Raw genomic sequence first — 18,804 nt, 5'->3', positions numbered from 1 at the left:
AACCACAAGTCCAAGGACCAGTGCTAATTTGCCAGAAATTTCATGCTGGTCTGCAAAAGAATTAACCATCCTGATGTTTTATGAAGATTATAGTTGAATTCACTTATGCTCAGAGTGACTGCCACTTACCAGCCTATATCATCGATGGAAACTATTGAGGTTATCTTAGATATCTTTGGATTTTTACTGAATTAAATACTGCTCTCTGGAAATTTCAGTTGTAGTCTTTTAAATATATATATATATATATATATATATATATATATATATATATATTACTGTTTGTATGGTTATTATAAGAAATTTTCATGTTAGTATTATAATTAAAAGATAATGCACAAAATACAAAATACTAACAATGGTTTTTATTTCTTCCTTAGCAGTCCCCAAAATTATTCTATATTCTCCAGTCTCCAAGTGCAAAAAGGTTGAAAACCATGAAATATATAGCACTACCTATCATACAGGCATTTAAAAAATTATCTGAAACTTGGAAACAGGTAAACAAGATTACTGGATTCCTTCAAATGCAGTGTTCTGATTATTGAACTTGACTTTCCACTTATGGGGCATTTTACAATCTGATGGGAAATAGTAGCATATGTGAGCTGTCATGGATCAGCAGGACATTATGCTGTTCTGTATCTAGCCCAACAATCTACCAAATTGCAAATAAGTAAAGAAAGAAGAAAGAAAGAAAGAAAGAAAGAAAGAAAGAAAGAAAGAAAGAAAGAAAGAAAGAAAGAAAGAAAGAAAGAAAGAAGGGAGGGAGGGAGGGAGGGAGGGAGGGAAGATAGAAGTAATCAAATGACCATCATTGGACTAATTTTAACATATTACTAGGTCTTGCATCAATTAATGAGCTGATCAATATCTTGAACTGTGTTTATTTTATATTTGTACAAGAGCTATGGACTTGCCTTTCTGCAAATTGTTTTTCTTAAGAGTGTTTTGAGAATTAAGTGACATCATGCATATGAAATATGCAGTACAGGGCCTCTCACTAATGATTCAGTAAATGTCATCCTTTATATTATTGCTATGATCATGTCAATAACTGTTATCACCACTACAATACCATTTAAAATGCTTAATGTTAGGAATTGTTTCCGTTTACTCATATTCAAATATTAATAGGGAAGAGTTAATCACTTGTTTCGACAAAAGTCTCCAAATTCCACATTGTTACCCACAGCTAAAACACTATAAAATCTGGCCTTGAGAACGGTTGCAAATCACATATTCAGCACAAAATGGACAGCCAGGGCATCTACTCTCTACGCACAGGAGGCTGAGCATCAGATAGCACACCATCACCTCTGTTAAACAAGGTTCATTAGAGTGATCATTGACAGTTGCTTCCCTTTTAAGTGATTGCTCTGTAGTTTCATTACTTTCTGTCAAGGAAATGCTAGTAATTAATTACTGATAAACTAAACACCATCTTTGCTTGCAGTGAAAGGTTTAGAACCATTTATCTTGCAGGTGGGGAAGGCAGCGGGAAGAGAAAGAAGTCACCTCACCGGTTCGTGAGCTGCACTGTAAACAGAGTTACTACAGGGATGAGTGGGGATGGGCAGAGCCTCTGGGAAGAGAAAGAGGTCACCTCACCGGTGAGTGAGCTGCACTGTAAACAGAGTTACTACAGGGATGAGTGGGGACGGGCAGAGCCTCCGGGAAGAGAAAGAGGTCACCTCACCGGTGAGTGAGCTGCACTGTAAACAGAGTTACTACAGGGATGAATAGGGACGGGCAGAGCCTCTGGGAAGACAAGAGAGAAGCCCATTCCCACATTTGCAGCTCCTGCTGTAGTTAAAAAATAAAAAAGTCAATGGCCCACAAAGTATGCTTTATTTTTTAAAAGACACTTTGAATACTAAAAATAAATGTAGAATAATTAAGATAGTCATGATAATGACAGAACGAATAAAATTCAAAGTGCATGGCAGGTGAGTAGTCAGGTGGTATGACAGAGGGCTTTTTGCATTTCTACTAGAACATTTCTATAACTTTCCTTTCTTGGATATAATTTCTAAAGTCTAAAGTGAACATTTTGTAAAAATGGCCCAAACATTGAGCCTTCCCCACATACCTCTCAGACCCTGAGATTTGATTTTTCACTAATGCATCTGATATCCTGTGCTCCAGTGGCTGGTCTTTCCTGCTCTTCTTTTTGTTGTTTTGTTCATTAAAAAGCCATTGGAGAGCCCTTACTACAGATGCTACGAGACATCTTCACTGCTGTCTGACATCTTCCATCAGCTCAGGTCATCTTTACAGCCACAGAGCCTTCAGGTTCCCCGATTCCTACCACACATTCTTTACCGAGAATGATGCATCATTAAACTGCAATACTTGAAGACAAAGGCATGTGTTCAAAGGTTAATAAGTGATTAGGGAGAGCCACTGCTTTGGAATCTAGTCATGTGGACATTTGGCAGAGCTGACAAGTGAGCAAGAATCACTTCTAATTTCTCCTCCAACATTCCCACATTACAGGAAAGAGAGATCAGTGCTTTTAAAATTTTTTCAAAGGTATTTTGTGAATTGCCGGTTTCAGTAAAGCCTGAAACCTATCATTTAAGGGCTCTGGACTCCCTGGTATGTCCAAAGATCTATTGATAGCTGAGTCCCTCTTCTAGTTGTTTTCAAAAGAAGATACCGGAGCATTCTTCAAGATCAAAAGAAAGTAGATTCTCTCTCAGAGAGAGTGGTAGGTACTTAAGGTATGAAGCTTTAGTTAACTGGAGCAAGAAACAGGACAAGAACTGGGTTGAGGTCAAGGCCAGCCAATGATCTGTATCTAAGATCTGTATCACAAAGAAGAAATGAAGCAAAGGTGCCAGCCAATCAAAAATATGCTCAGGCAGTGGGCCAGGGGTAATTACTGACAGAACAAACCAAAGAGCTGAGGGTCAAGGGCAGGGGCAGGAGGTGGACACCCTAGGCCTCTCCTGTCAGCTCCGGAGGGAGGTAACAGCTCTGAGAAACCTAGAAAATATTGGAGCATCCAGGTCAACCTAACTTGGCCTTCAATGGGCACAACACCCGGGGGCAAGCACTCCAGACATCCTGGAAGCACACAGGGCTGATCAGAGGAGAAAAAGAGAACAAGGTTAATTATTTAACTTTTAATTTGGAAGTAATTTCAAATTCATCTGCAAGTTCCAACATGCAGAATTGTACAAAGTACTCATAGTTCCTGTGTACACCTCAGATTCATCCATTGTTAAATTTTCCCCATCTACTTATCATTTGCATTCTCTCCCCTATATATACACCATTTCCTGCTATTATTTTGAAAATAAGTTGCATTCAGTGTATATTTCTTAAAAATAAGGATATTTCCTCTTATCACCATAGTAGAGTAACCAACTTCAGTAAAGGTAACACTGGTGCTATAGTTTGTCTAATGCACAAACTATGTTAAACTATTAAAAAGCTTACAGTGTGTTTGGTTTGTCTTAAAGGCTGGTACTTAGGACCACACAGAAGTGTTTGCTGCCCTGTGATCTACCACTCTGGGCTGAGAGCTCTTCTGACGCCAGAACTGGGGTCCATGAGCCTCTGTGTTTGTGTGTGCTGTTTCAGGCCCTGTCAATAAAACAAACTATACAATAACCAATAAACATGACCTTTCTTAAATGTGGTCGGGGTGGATTTTCACATTTCAAAGAGCATCTCAGAGTATTCAAGCTGAGAGAAATTTGAAATCAATTGGTCCAACCCACATGTTTTTACAGTTGAGAAAATTAAGGCCTAGGGAGGAAAAATTGAATTGCCCAAGGTCACATAACACAACAGTTCTTTATAAACTGTTATCAAATCAATTTAAAGGTCTATGGCTGGCATTGTTTTAAATCAAAATATAATTTAAAAATATCTGAGTATGTAGCATAGAGCATAGGTAAATACTGTTTGGTGAAACTTTTTTTTAATTACATGTGTTTATCAGTGTGTATGTTCCCCTTTACTGGGAAATGATATAAAATGCATTTCTTACTGACGGTTATGGTGAAAAACCTTTTAAAAATTCCATGAGAATGAGGTCTCCCAAATGAAAAACCAGTACTCATTGTACTAGAAAAAGTGCTTCTTAAACTTTTGAATGAAGATAAAGATTGAAATGCATTTTCTGATTCAGTAAGTCTAGGATGGGATCTGAGATTCCACATTTTGAACAGGCTTGTGGGTGACATGTAAGCCCTGGGTGGCAGCCTGTGGACCTTTGAGAAACGTGATGAAACTCTATACCCCACTAAGGACTGGTTCACTGTGAAGGCTGTCCATATTAAGTAGGTACCATACATACATACTTACATATATACATATATATCTTTTCATTTGCTAAGAATTTGAATATGAACAATAAATTTTGGGAATGTTTAAATTATTAAAAAATAAACAAATAAACAAAACTTTCCATGGAGAAATTAGCTCAAATCATAGCAGAGACAATGTGCTAATTGTGATAGCCTGAAGAACATTAGGATCTCCTGGTTTTCACAATATGCCACACACCACACCCAATACATCAATAATCCTGCAGGTGTGGACAAATTACAGATGATCAGATTCAGGCATCTTGTTTTGCCCAAGGTCATATTGCAGGAGAGTGGAAGGATACAGAGTAGAGTCCAGCCAACCGCTGCAGCCATGCTTCCATTCGACTCGCTGACTCACAGATGACATTCTCACAGATTACATACTCATGCTTTAGACACTGCATTAAGTAAATACGTATACAGGTATACACATTAGCACCATCCTTGACATCGATCTTTACACACAGTCTAGAATATTCAGGAGTTAGGAATAAGTGAGAAGAAACTAATGTGTGAAAATCAAACTCCCTTGAATTTATGTGCCTTCTGAAGTGGCTCGAGCAACAACATTTCTAGTGTCTGAATTAAAGGGATCTCCTAGAAACAGTCATATTAGATCAGAGAGGCTGAGTTAGAAAACTAGTGGGAAGGAGTGTGAGCAATGTATGACAGGCGCTACAAACAAGATTGCATCATCTACAACTTAGACTTCATGCGGTATATTTAGTTCAAACCCTGGCACTTTATACAAATAGGTTGTCACATAAAATGCAAACAACTCTCTTTTGACAAAGTGATACTGCTGTGGAGCTGGGCTGACGGCTTTATATATTGCAAAGCTCTTTAAGTGACAAATTAAAGCAGAGTCCTGAAATTATGGTGATCTGGAATTACGGCATAAATCCTGCCTGGGTCTCGGGGAGGGGGGGGGCAAAAGGAGAGCCTTTTGCAATTAATTAAAAAGAAAATCTGAGAGGAGGCGGTTAGATCATTCTAATCTCGATTCTATAAAATGGATTTTGAAGTTACTGGCACAAGACTGAGCGATGGCCCCAAACACTTCTTCAAATGAGATGTACAGTGTTATTTAAAGATCTAGCTGAAACACTGTCCTTGACCCAAAATATGCCCAGTGCAAGTGCCATGGCTATGTCTGCACTGACATCGAAACCTTTTGGTATGTTTAATATTGTCGCTTTCTGTGTACACACAATGCCTTCCCATGCTGTCTACCTCAATGGCACATTCGAATGAAGCCAGATGGTTTAAAAGGCTCTGCTTTCTATGCATTTTATTTAGCCTGAATAAACATTTTCAGTCTATCTCAGTCAAAACCCCACTGCATTAATGCTGCTGGACTGCTCTTGTCTCTTAACAACGATTTTTACCAATGGGACTGTTGGGCAACCTATTTTTGATCAATGATTAATAAGAAATATAGGGTTTCTTTTTTTAAAAAAAAGAATCATACTTTGGCTATAAGGGGTCAAATTCATTATCCATAAATCTAGAGGAGCTAAGGATTCCGGTTGAATCAGAAGCCTTATCTGACTTCAGTCTGACAGGTAACTCTAGGCTTTAAATGATTAAATAAAAGTCTAAGTTCACCCAAGCCTGGACAAAATAAAACTCAAAGCCCATAAACTTCAAATAAAATGAGAAAAAGTCACACATTTTTCAACCTCTAAAAGGAATGGAGAGATGTACAACCCGATGGCCACTGATTTCAAATAGAGGGTTTCTTTTGTTGTTTGTGTTTTTCAGAACTAGATTCAAATTTTACAATATCCTCCAATAGAGAAAAAAAGTTGTGAGAGTAATGTGACTGATGTTAACTTTAAAAACACTTTTTAATTGAGACATTACATGTATATGGTGTGGCAAAATACAGACGCCCATAAAAGCTTTAACATTCCTTCTATTGGCTGTTCACTCTCCTAGAGTCTGGAGGGATCAGTGAGTATTTTCCAATAGAACTCAGCAGATTTTACTATGCCCAGGTCTGAAAAAACTGGTGTTTCCAGTAACTACCCTAAAATATTAGCTCTTAATGACATGAGTTGTTCTAAAGTGAGAAATTTGACTACCTTGAGAACAACATGTTGCAAGGAAGCCCGACTGCCAAGTGGAGAGGAAGAGATGCCCAACCAACGTCTAGCCATTTGAGTCATTCCAGCCAAGGCTCCAGACATTATCAAACTGAGAAAAGCAGTCATCCCTACCATGAATGCCCTGCATAAAATCTTGACCCACAACACTATGATATAACAACAATAACTTGTTTTCAGCTATTACATTTTAAGGTGATTCATTACATAGCAATAGGTACGAAGAACACATAGTAAGTGGGATAATCTTAAGTGTACCATTCTGCATTGCTGCATATGCACACACGTATGTAACTATAACCCAGACTGTGACACATGATCAGGCAAACTGCCTCCGACCCATCACAGACACTATCCTCAATAAACTCCCACCTAAACACACAGACACACACACACACTTATCCACAATTCTAACATCTATCATCATACTACCTAGGTTAGTTTTGTCATTCCCAAATTTTACAGTACTGAACATCATACAGTATGCCCCCTTTAACATCCAGCTTTCTCCGTTCAGTTGCCTCTGACATTCATCAATACTACTTCCCAGGGTAGTAGATGGTGTGTTTTTACTGCTGTGCAGTAGTCCATTTGATAAGTCTAGCACATTTATCAATTCAGTGGTTGAAAGACATTTGGGTCACTTCTACTTTGGGGCTTTATAAATAAAGCTTTTAGGAACATTCCTGAGCAGTTTTTGGGTGGACAAAGGTCCCATTTCTCTTGGATATGAACTCAGGAGTAGTCTTGCTGGTCACAGGGCAGAACATACAGTGACTAGAGCATCAGTTCCGATCCCGGCACTGATGGAACTGCTCATCTGGGTTATGTTGTACATGGCTTTTTCTCTCTGTATGTCTAGCAAATATTGAGAAACAATCATACCAAGCATTAAATTAAACTATTTATGATTTGTCCTTCTGTATTTGACCTTTCATGACTAACTGCATAATAGTGTTGTTCTCAACAATGTCTACTGTCATCAGAATAACACTGTTCTTGGAAAAATCCTACCAGGCAAAGTCAACCTCTAAAATAGCCTTGAAATAAATATGCAGAAATGTCACTTTTTGCATTCATCCAAAGGTTTTGTATAGCTTAAGGATATGTGTAGGAAGCTAACTATAAAAATAGAAACTTGACAGTGGGGATGCATGTGTGTGTCAAAATAATATTACTCTTTCTGGGAGTATGGCAGAAAAATGACACTCTATCCACCAGCATGATTTTTATAGATCTGCCTCTTTGCCAGATGTCACCTTTTATAAACTGCTTTATAAGAACATGACAGTATAAGTATAATAGTGTGCTTATTGCTTGATAAACTGTAGTAATACACTTGGGATTGGTTGAAAATTAAAGCCTCAGAGCCTATTCATTAAGCATTTAGGAAAAGTGCATAAGCAAAGACATGCAAACTCTTAGATGCACAATGACGCAGACGGAGCTGCTGGCAGCCGGAACTGTGGCTCAGGCATGCCTTATGTAAACAGGTGCCAGTTTCCTTATATTGAGTTAAATGCATTACAGCTACATAAAGGATGCCACTTGCCTTGCTGCAAACTTGAGTGAAATGCAGAACCTCACACTGCCCTAGGCTCACGCAAAACAGATTCAGCCTTTTTTTTTTAAAAAAGTGTTCTGTAACTTAGCACAGCGTATCTTACATATGACAAAGTGTTTCCGACAACCATTTTTCTGAAAAGACTTGAAAATATTTTAAGAACATTTTTAAATGATTTTGTAGCACACACTATCTTCATTATCAATGAACTATATATAGCAATGTTTCTTCACGTATATATAGCCTGAGGATTTCTGAATTATTTGTAGTGCTTGCTAAAAACGGAGATTCTGAAGTCTACTCTTAATTGACTGAAACAAAATCTCTGAGGTAAGGGGCCCAATAACTAATATTTTATTAACTAACTTCAAATCATTCTATTCACAGTAAAATGTTTAAGCCACAGCTGCACAAGAATCTAATAATAATATATTTCAGCAGCATGTCATAGCAGTATTTCAATATTATATGACTAATATATATTCTTAGATTCTTAGGTTCAATTTGTTTTTCAATTTTACATTTAAAAAATGTAAATAGCATGCATCAATTTAAATTTCTTTTTCCCCCTTTATATGTACATATAAAGACCCACCAAACAAAGTCCAATTAAGGACTATCAGGGGGAAAAAAACCTTAACAAATTTCTTATGTAAATAAACTTCCCTGAGAATTATATTATCTTGGTACTGGCATTTGTAATCTTTGTGATAAACGTGAAAAGCATCGATTAACAAAATAAAACAATCCCTTTATTGAATGGCCTGTTAAAATTCCTCTGGTACTTCTTAGATTTTTCTATTGCTTCCTATTCACAATAAATCACAAACATCCAATTTCCATAGCTATTGCAACATATAACTGTAAGAAAGCTACTGACATGCAGTTTATATGGGGTGGGACCTCAAAAAAAATGCAGGTAATATAAATAGTAAATGATATTTTTTTAAATTAACAAATTGCTGCACCAATATGACAACTAATATGAAAGAGAAAGTTCCAAAGGTTCACCGTGCCATAGAACATTATTAGCACAGTGAATTGCTAGTCTCGGATTCTATTTCAGGTATCTACAAAGCTCAGCATGTGAGACAGGCAGCATAGGACGAAGCAGTGTAGGATTTCTGGACGTGAGAGACACTGAAAGTAAGACACCCCCACCCCCATCATAGGAGAGAGCAGAGTGCCTGCCAATTTCCTTGGAAGTTAAAATAAAGAGCTGGAAAAACAAAGTTCAGCTCAATTACAGATAGTTTCATTTTTTTTTTCTTTTAAAGTACATAATAGCACTGAATCGAATCAAACAGAAATCATAGAAAAACGTGGGAAAAGTAGCAGAGAAGGTATGGGAGTAGCAGAGGGAAATGGTCCCTCACAGGAAGAATTCAGTTGTTTAAAATAAATAACTTCAGGAATAAGGTCAAGGTCATTCTGCAGGTCCCTGTCCTTTTGGGCCTTGTCACAACATATCTCCCTCATCAGGAGAGTCAGAGCCATAATTGTCGGCCTCATGACCATGTGCTGTGGGGAGAGGGGCATTCGGTTCCCGAGCAGCCAACTGCAGTCCAGTCCAACTTCAGGACTCACTAACTAACATTTCAAACGTTTATTAATTTCCTATTGCTGATGTAACAAGTTATTATGAATTTAGTAGCTTAGAGTAACACAAATTTAGAAGTCCAATGTCAGGCTCATTGGGCTAGTCAGGGGGTAGGGTAGGCTGGTTTCTTCTAGAAGCTCAAAGAGGAAAACCTGTTTCTGTGTCTTTTTCTTTTCTTTTCTCTTCTTTTTTTTTTTTTTTTTTTTTTTTTTTTTTAGCAAAAGAGACAGAGACAGAGATAGAGACAGACAGACAGGAAGGGAGAGAGATGAGAAACATCAATTCTTTGTTGCAGCTCTTTAGTTGTTCATTGATTGCTTTCTCATATGGGCCTTGACTGGGGAGCTTCAGTCAAGTCAGTGACCCCTTGCTCAAGCCAGCGACTTTGGACTCAACCCAGCAATCTTTGGACTCAAACCAGTGACCATAGGGTCATGTCTATAATTCCACATTCAAGCCAGCAACCCCGCGTTCAAACTGGTGACCTTGGGGTTTCGAACCTGGGTCCTCTGCCTTCTGGGTTGATGCTCTATCCACTGTGCCACCGCCTGATCAGGCTCCATTTCTGTCTTTTTCTACTTCTACTGGCTCCCTGTATTCCTGGGTTTGTGGCCCCTTCCACTCTGCTCAATGTGCATTACTCCAACATCTGCCTCTTGTCAAGTCTCTCTGATGCTGACTCTCCTATCTCCTTCTTACAAAGACCTAGTGATTACACTAGGCCTACCCCAATGATGCTGGATAATCTTCTGAGCTCAAGACCCTTAATTCAATCAATCACATCTGTGAAGACCTTTCTGCTCCATATGGCAACAGTGGCAGGGTCCAGGATATATTTGGAGGCCATATTTAGCCTATTAAAATCTTACTTTTTAAAACAAATTCATTTATTTCCTCATTACCCACCCACACCCTTCACTTGATAGGACTTGGTTCAGAGTCTCCAGTCAGGACGGCAAGGCAAACTGGTATGCTGTGAACTGGTATGCCAGAAAGGACATGCTGACAAAGTCTGATCAGTTTGTAAAATTGATTTTTGCTACAGCTGAGTATCCATCATGACAAGTTGCTGCTTTTCAGAAGAAAATCCTGAGCAGAGTAGGTGGTGGGGCATTGACTAGACTGGCTCACCAGCCATCAGTGGAAGGGCAGAGATAGTGCTTGACATCAAGGTGGTGCTACAGAACCGTGTCAGATTTTCCCAACATCCAGAATGCTGTTTACAGGTTTTGCTCTGTTTACAGGAATTTGCCTTATGAGCACATAAAAGACCACCTCCAGGACAGAAAACTGTCAATTCAAACAGCAGCATGGCCACAGTGAGACTGAGTAAAGAAGCTGATCACGTGGAAGCTTCCGGAGCTGCGGTGGGAAACTGTTCCTGTCCAGCAGTGACTGCACTGTAATGATCACAACTTGTTCTGGGTTGCTGACTTCTTGTCTATTCACACCAGAATAGAGTCCTGGTTCTGGGGATGGAGCTATCTTCCTATAATCCTATGGTGGATGAGTAGATGCCTATACAAAATAAGAATCTATTAGGAAGAAAAATAGGGGTACTTAGGCTAATCCACTAAGAAGGTACACCCTGACATCTCTCCCCAAAATAATAGTCACTCGGGACTCTGTTGGTACCTTAGTTTAAAGGGCTCCTGGGAGGTGCTGCTGTCTGAAACAGACTCCTTGCAGCTCGTCATGACAGAGGCCGCAGTCCAGTGTGTGTTTGGTCAAGAGCTCCGACATGGCCTATGGCTCCAAGGCCATGGAGGGGCAATGTAAGTATCAACGGCAGGCATCAGCCACGAGGACACCATCCTCAAAGTTCATCCCTCATCCACACACTTCACCTTCTGAACGCCAGGCAGGTGTACTGGTTCGGGGCCGTGCTTCTTGGAGGGGGTGACAATATCAGCCCCACACTCATGTGGCCATGCTGGCCAACGCGCTGTGCCTGTCCCAGCCCATGTGAATGGGCCAAAGAAGGCCAAGTACCAGTGCTGCTGACAGGCGGGTCAGGTTAGCCTGGGCCTATACACTGAGGGCCAGTGCATGTCCGCGCCCTTCTGCGCACGGCTGCACCCATGGTGTATCCAGGTGACCTCTTGTCTGAGAGCTGGGACACATTGTTGCTGAACCTGGCTGAGGTGACACGCATGCAAAGGTGCTGGACTGAGGGCTACAGGAGCAGCTGTGGCCGCCCTGGGAGGTTCTGCACCCCAGGCCCTTGGTCTCCATCCCAGAGCTGATCGCAGCTAACCAGAGTGTGTGCGCCTACAACCTCATCCCTGGCGCAGGCGCGCAGCACCTTGGGAAGATCTGGGGGGGCATCCATGACTTCCAGACCTGCATGGGGCTGGGCAAAGTTGTGCTGTGGACCGCAAACACAGACTGCTTCTGCAAAATGTTCTTACGCCTCAGTGACACAGCTGAAAGCCTGATGCGTACCATCCAGTGGGTCTGGAGGTGTCTCCCTCCACGCTCTTCACCTGGGGCAGCATCTTGGAGGGCACTGTCTTCCTCAGCAGGTCCCCACAGAACACTCTTGTGCCTGGTGCACTGTGCTTACATGACAGTGCCACGGCTTGTAGGTGGAGATGACTTTAAGTCAGGCCTGACCAAGGTTAAGTCCACACTGGTTGATTTGCTTATCGGCTTCAGCCTCAAGACCATGTATGTCCATACTGAGCTACAACCACTTGGACAACGATGATGAGCAGAACCTGTCAGCACCATGGCAGTGCTGCAGAGGGGTGGGGTGGACAACACAGTGCAGAGCAACCGGTGCTCTAGGCCTGCAGTGTGAAGTCCAGCCCCCGCATGGTTATCAGGTGTGTGTCTACATGGGTGACAGCAAGCGCACAATGGGTGAGTACACATCGCAGCTCATGATGGGCGGCGGCACCAAGACGCGGGTGCTGCGCCACACCTGCAAGGGCTCGCTCCTGGCCACACCTGTCATGCTGGACCTGGCGCTGTTGACAGAGCTGTGCCAGTGTGTGAACTTCTGCACCCACTCGGACCGAGCTGCAGGGTCCCCCAGGGTCCCCCACCTCCCCTGCGCGGTCACTGCTTGGCTTCCTCATCATGGCGCCGCCGGCTCCACGGGGCCGTCCTGTGGTCAGCGCACACTCCGGAGGGTACAGCTACAGTGACTATACCCTCAGGGGCCATGAGCTTGTGTGGCAGAATCGCAGACTTTGGAGCACAAGACGGAGGCCCCAGGCAAAGGCGCGTCAGGCACGTGGCCACCACCTGCCAAGCATTTTGCAAGAGAGGATAGGCATCAGCACGCCCTCAAGGGATGCCAGTGGACTGAGGCACCTCTGATGCCCACCACCTGAGGCGGTGGCCGTCCAGCTCCCTGCAATTCCAACCCCCACACCCTCTCTAGACCCAGCCTTCCAGCATCTCCCATCCCCAGACTCCTGGCAAAGACAATAAAGACATTGCCACTATCCCTCAAAAAAAGTGCTCCATAGAACAAGAACTTACAGCTGATTTTCTCACATATGAGGGCTCTTTAATGTGACTATCTATGCACCACCCAGCCCAAATTTTAAGTTAAACCATTTAAAACAAACCTTTCAAATTCAGTAAAAATCATCTAGCCCTTTTTTTCACATTTTCATGTTACTTAAATAGAAAGAAAAATAATTACAACTTTAAACTTGCCCATCATTTTAATTTTGTTTATCCTGTATGAAATTGCAGAAGCAAGCGAGCGCCCAGGAGGAGAAGGCTGTAGGCGAGGGTGACCGAGTGGTGGCTGAGAAGAGGTTTTCAGGACAATCTCAAAACAAGATGTAAATGCCTTAAGTTAGCTCCAGAAAAGCAATAACAAGTGAAGTGACAGAAATTATTAACTGGAGATAAATTTTTTCTAGAATTTTAATCACATCCTAAATAGTCTTCAATAAAGAAGCATTTTAACAGGCATACATAAAAATGTTATCTGACTTAAATTCAAGTGTTGAGTCTTGTCCAGTCACTATACTTGGAGAAAGACTATATTTTCTGAATACTACATTTGAATTAGGTGGCCATTATCTTGCTGGTGTCAATTTCAGACATTCACATAAATCTTTTTAAAAAAATGATGAAGTTACTGACCTAAAAACATTCAATCAAGTTAAAACACACCCATTTCTATAAAACTTCTGCTATAAATGTAAAATTATAAGTAACAAAAGAGGAGATAGATAATTATAATTAGGGAGATATAAATTTGAAATAGAGAAACATTAATATTTTAATCTTTATGATAATTCTTTTAAATTACCTAATATTTCTTTATCAGCAAATATTGCCTCAAGGATTCAATTAAAGTCCAAATCATAGTGATCATCCATTTAACTAATTTATTAAATAAAACATGTCCACTTTTCCACTAAAGCTAATGATATGGCCAAGATAAAGATAGAGCTACAACTTTCAGGGAGAACTAGGAAAATTATGAAAGTTCTCATACCTTGTTACTCTGTGACCAGGCATGCCCCAACGTGCTTGGTCCTCTTCTTCCTGCAATAGTTACTATGGTGTTTGCTACATGGCATCCACCGTACAAAGAATGGACTGCCAATCTCTCTTTCTCTCTCTTTTTGCTTTCTTTTCTTTTTTTATTTAGAAAATTAAATTGAACAGGGTGACATTGATCAACAAGTGTATACATATTTCAGGTAAATATCACTACATCATTTGAATAGTCAATTATGTTGTATATTCATCGCCCAAAGTCAAATCATTTTCTGTCACCTTATATTTGTTCCTCTTTACGTCCTCCCCCACCTCCCTCCCTCTCCCTTACATTTCCCTCGCCCAGTAACCGCTAATATCTCCCTTGAGTTTTATAGTAACTTCGGAGAGGAGGTGTCACTACTTCCACTCTAGAGAGAGGAGTCAGCGTTGAGAGATTCATTTGCCAAGATTACAGAACTAATAAGTGACAGAACTCCCAACTTTACAAGGAAATGACTAGAATCCAAAGACTTTCTCTATTTAAAAAGTATCTGTGAGTACTTCTCAACATTAATTTTATGGAATTCCCTAGGATTTTTTAAAAAACATACCTGTCCAGGCACAGCCCACACAAATACTGTGGACCTAATGTCTTATTTTATTACACATCTCCAGGTAATTATGATACCTACTCCTGGGATGCAGGAGGATGCCTACTTCTAGTCCAGTTCAAGATATCCTCGAGCATATTAGGTCTGAAATTTCTGTTTTGTTGTAACATTACAGCACCGTGGTATCATATCACTTAAAATAAATGACGTGGCTAAAATGTTAAGGTACTTCCACAGGTTACCATATATGACATTAATTTAACTTGGCAAGGGTGACAAGGAAAGACTGATTCTTATATCCAATAAATGTTTGAGCCAGTAGGCACAAAAGAAGCATCAACTTCTTGACCTTGGAAGCAACTCAAAGACTATATTACCCGATCCTTCTGTCTCATTAACAAAAAAATCTAAGGTGCAGAGAGGTTCACTGACTGCTCCAACGTTGCTCAGCTAGAAAACAAGGGTGCTTAGAATTAGAATTCAGCTCCTAGAATTCCAAATGCATTAATTACTTCTAGGACCCATACTCGGCCTGCCTCCAGTTTTCGCACTTATAACTAGCACCAATGTTCCGATTAATTATTTTCACCTTGTAAATCACATGGATAATAAAGAGGAAATGAGAATTTTGGAGCTGGAGATTTTTACTGGACAATTTTGCGTACTTCTGGAGGGCAAGGCATTTTCACATGTTGTTTTGTTAGAGAGACTTTAGTAAGCCATTGTCCTAAAGGATGCAAAAAATGAAGCGTAGAGACTTGTCCCAGGTCACACTGCAGACTGGAAGGAAGGCCCAGGACCCTGCAGGCTGAGAATCCACATCATGAGGCTGAGTTCACCTGGAACAGTTCCCTAACTGGAGTCATGTTCACAGTTTTGGCCACACCTTGTGTCTCCTGTACTGTCATTTGATGTCTATTTTCCTAACATCTGCTCAATTTGTCCTTCAATTGTTTTGGTTAAATGGAAACATTATATCTCTGCCATTACTAGAAAACCAGTATCACTTACCAGAGGTAGACATTTATCCCTGTTAACCTTGAAACAAAATGCTTATTAAACTTGCTAGAATGGATCCTGCCTGAGGCTCTGAGCCTGGGGCCTGTGCAAGCACCTGTTAGGAAGGTGGTAAAACTGCCCTTTGGCTAATGACAAAGGCTGAAAGGAGTGTAAGGGAAAATTCCCCAAGCTTGCCAGAAAAGCCAGCTTAGAATAGTGGGTGAAAGTGGGTGAAGGTGGCAAAGATCTTTTCTCTTCACAAAGAAGCCCTGCTAAGCACATTTGCAAACAAACTGCAAAAGAGCAGAATGAATCCACTTTATGGTTTGATTTAATTAGCTGAAGAGTATTCATTATTTTATTTCTTAACTTTTTGCTTCTTCTAAGGTAATCACTTTTAACATTTTTCTTGGCTGATAAAATCTTGGTACACTTTTTTTTTTTAGTTAAAATGGTTACTGTGCTAGTACCTTTGAGAGACTAAAAGAAGGTTTTCCCCCCTTCTTTATTTAATAAAGTGCATTTGATAATCACGAGCATTCCAGCTATTTATGAATTCACTCCAAAGGTCATGTAAAGCTGACCAGATCATTTCCATTATTATAATAGGTGCCAATATGTCCTTCTAATTCTCATTCTTTTTATTTGTGAAAGAATGTTCTCAGCACTTTATAAACAGAAAGTGAAACAGCAAACTGGAGTTTCTCCCTATTATTCATCTACATAATTTTATAAATGATTAAAGAAAGAAAAATACATGCTGAAAATGTGGAAATATGAAGATATGCTACATATTTTATAATTACATTTTATTGCATTCTGTTAGTGGCCAGAGGGTTTTTAGAAGGCAAAAAGCTTCCAAATAAAATTATTATTATTAAACCCCTTAAGCCTCATATTGAGTTTAGGCTGTCACTAGAAACTTTTGATAAATTAAATAATATGCAGTATATAAGCATTAGACATAGTGTAATATATTTAAAATAGATTCCTTACACATCTGTAAGCACAAACTAAGACCTGAAATGTTTTAAATACATTTTCCCTTTGGTGAAACTGTTTTGTTTTAAATTTGCTTTTTAGAAATCCAATTATTGAAAGCTACAGAGTACTAATCTAGCATATAGAAAAACTTGGGAGTAGGTATTTCTAAAGCTTATCTTTATAAATTTATTCTATTACTAAAAATCATTTCTAAAATTTTGGATATAACAGGATTTGTTGAAAAAATAATAATGTAGATGTGTAGCTAAATTTCCAACACTAGAGGAAATTTCAAATGTAATAAAGCAATCAAAAGGAGAATTAATAATACAGAGTAGCAGTACAACAGCCACTTCAAAACACAATTGACTTTGGAGTCCCTTGCCCTACAAGGAGGGCATTTATTAGAGCCAAAGGAACCAGGAAGAAGATTAGCTTTACAGGATAATCATGTTATGTTACTCTTTTATTGAATGTACTTACATTTTGGACTATCCAATTGTTCTTGAAATGTTTCCAAATGTATGCAACCATCAGCCATGTAATGGCAGTTTTCTACTTAAATTTTGAAATCAAAGGAGAACCAGATATAAATATATCTAGTATGAGTACTTCCTATCACTTAAAATGGATGAGTTTGGCCATCAGCTAACAATAACTTCTCCAACATCCTAGATCTTACATGCATCCCCACATCTCACCGTAACTGGGAATTGCTATACAGGGAAAAGATGCTCAGTCTACTTCACCAGAGCTCTCTGCCTTGCCAAAAGCTACCAGCATAGTGACTACCCATAAACTGAGGACTGGACCTGGAGCAAAACATATATGAACCGTGAAAAATGCCATCCCATGGACGCCACAGCATCCTTCAGTGCACACACTGTTCATCCTCCTTCCTGGCTTTATATTTGTCCCTCAAACTTACCACTTCAACACAATATCTTCTTTATTGCTTTCTCTATCCATAAGAGAAGGGGTTTGGGGTTTCCCCATTCACTGCTATTTCTCCAGCAAAAGGTAATGGACGATGCCCACTTTATTTTCAATATATTCACAGGATCTAGTCCAGGGGTCTGTCACCTTTTTCAGTTAAGTATCAGATGGTAAATATTTCAGGTTTGCAAACCACACAGTTTCTATTGCAACTACTTAATTCTGCCACTGTAGGGCAAGAACAGTCACAGATAATATATAAATGAATGGGCACAGTTAGTATTCCAATAAATCTTTATTTACAAAAATAGCCAGAGGGTTAGATTTGGCCCAGGGCTGCAGTTTACCAACCCTAATCCAGACCATGCCTTAAAAGTGCTACGTACTAAATACACACTTAAGTAAGTGAATAAGTGAATGTGATATCCCCAAGCCAGGCAGCTCTCTTATTTACCACACAGATCAAAGCAAATGCTTGCACAATACAAGTATTACAGTTGCTATACAGTAACATGTATAAAGGGATAATAATAGCAGAGCAGGTAAGTAAAACATGCAGTTTGTTCTGAATGATTGAGGATGGTCTCTGATGAGGGAAAACCAGGAACCTGTTACCACTTAGTCTAAGTTTCATTTTGAATGAGAACATTCTATTTGTGTTTAACATGTATGTGATGGTGGAGAAAGAGGAACAAAAAAAGAGCAACTTGCTCCTGTTCCACTGAGGATATTTACACAGATGTGCAGGGCCAAGTATCAAGGCCTCAGTGTACACCAACTTCTTCTGTGGCCGAGCTCCTCGACATGTTAGAATCACCTTGCTTGGAACTCACTTCAAATTCACTGAAGGGTTCTCACAAAGGTTAGAGACCAGTAAGATGCATTTTAAGTCTAATTTTGAAACCCAGTATTATGTTCTGACTGAATGATCTTTCAATACTGAATTCTATTCCCAGAGAAAACAAAATCCAACTTGGATGTTTCAAATAAAGAGACTATAACAAAAGGCTTATGATCAGAAGAACAGGCAGGGAATGGAACCACAGGGAGTTGGGGCACTAAGAGAACAGCAACAGCAAAGCCATAGCAGCCCCGGGCCCCAGAGAGCAAGAGGAGGCTATGCTGACGCCAGAGCCCATGAGCACTGGAACATGGAGGAAGGGCAACCAGGAGGGGTAGCCAGTGCCAACTGCCAACTGCCAACTGCAGTGCTCACCAGGAA

General features: G+C 40.0%; 1 protein-coding gene and 1 pseudogene across 1 annotated transcript in view; one reads left to right on the top strand and one right to left on the bottom strand.

Annotated features, from left to right (window-relative positions):
- Positions 1-18,804, bottom strand: part of FHIT (fragile histidine triad diadenosine triphosphatase) — a 1,908,162-nt gene that overhangs the window by 724,751 nt on the left and 1,164,607 nt on the right. The window lies entirely within an intron of this gene.
- Positions 7,866-18,804, top strand: part of LOC136382416 (inositol-3-phosphate synthase 1-like) — a 28,778-nt pseudogene continuing 17,839 nt past the window's right edge.

This window comes from Saccopteryx leptura, chromosome 10, assembly GCF_036850995.1.
Source record: "Saccopteryx leptura isolate mSacLep1 chromosome 10, mSacLep1_pri_phased_curated, whole genome shotgun sequence".
Taxonomy (NCBI): domain Eukaryota; kingdom Metazoa; phylum Chordata; class Mammalia; order Chiroptera; family Emballonuridae; genus Saccopteryx; species Saccopteryx leptura.
Note: the sequence above shows the minus strand (reverse complement) of the source record. Positions and strands in the feature narration are given on the sequence as shown.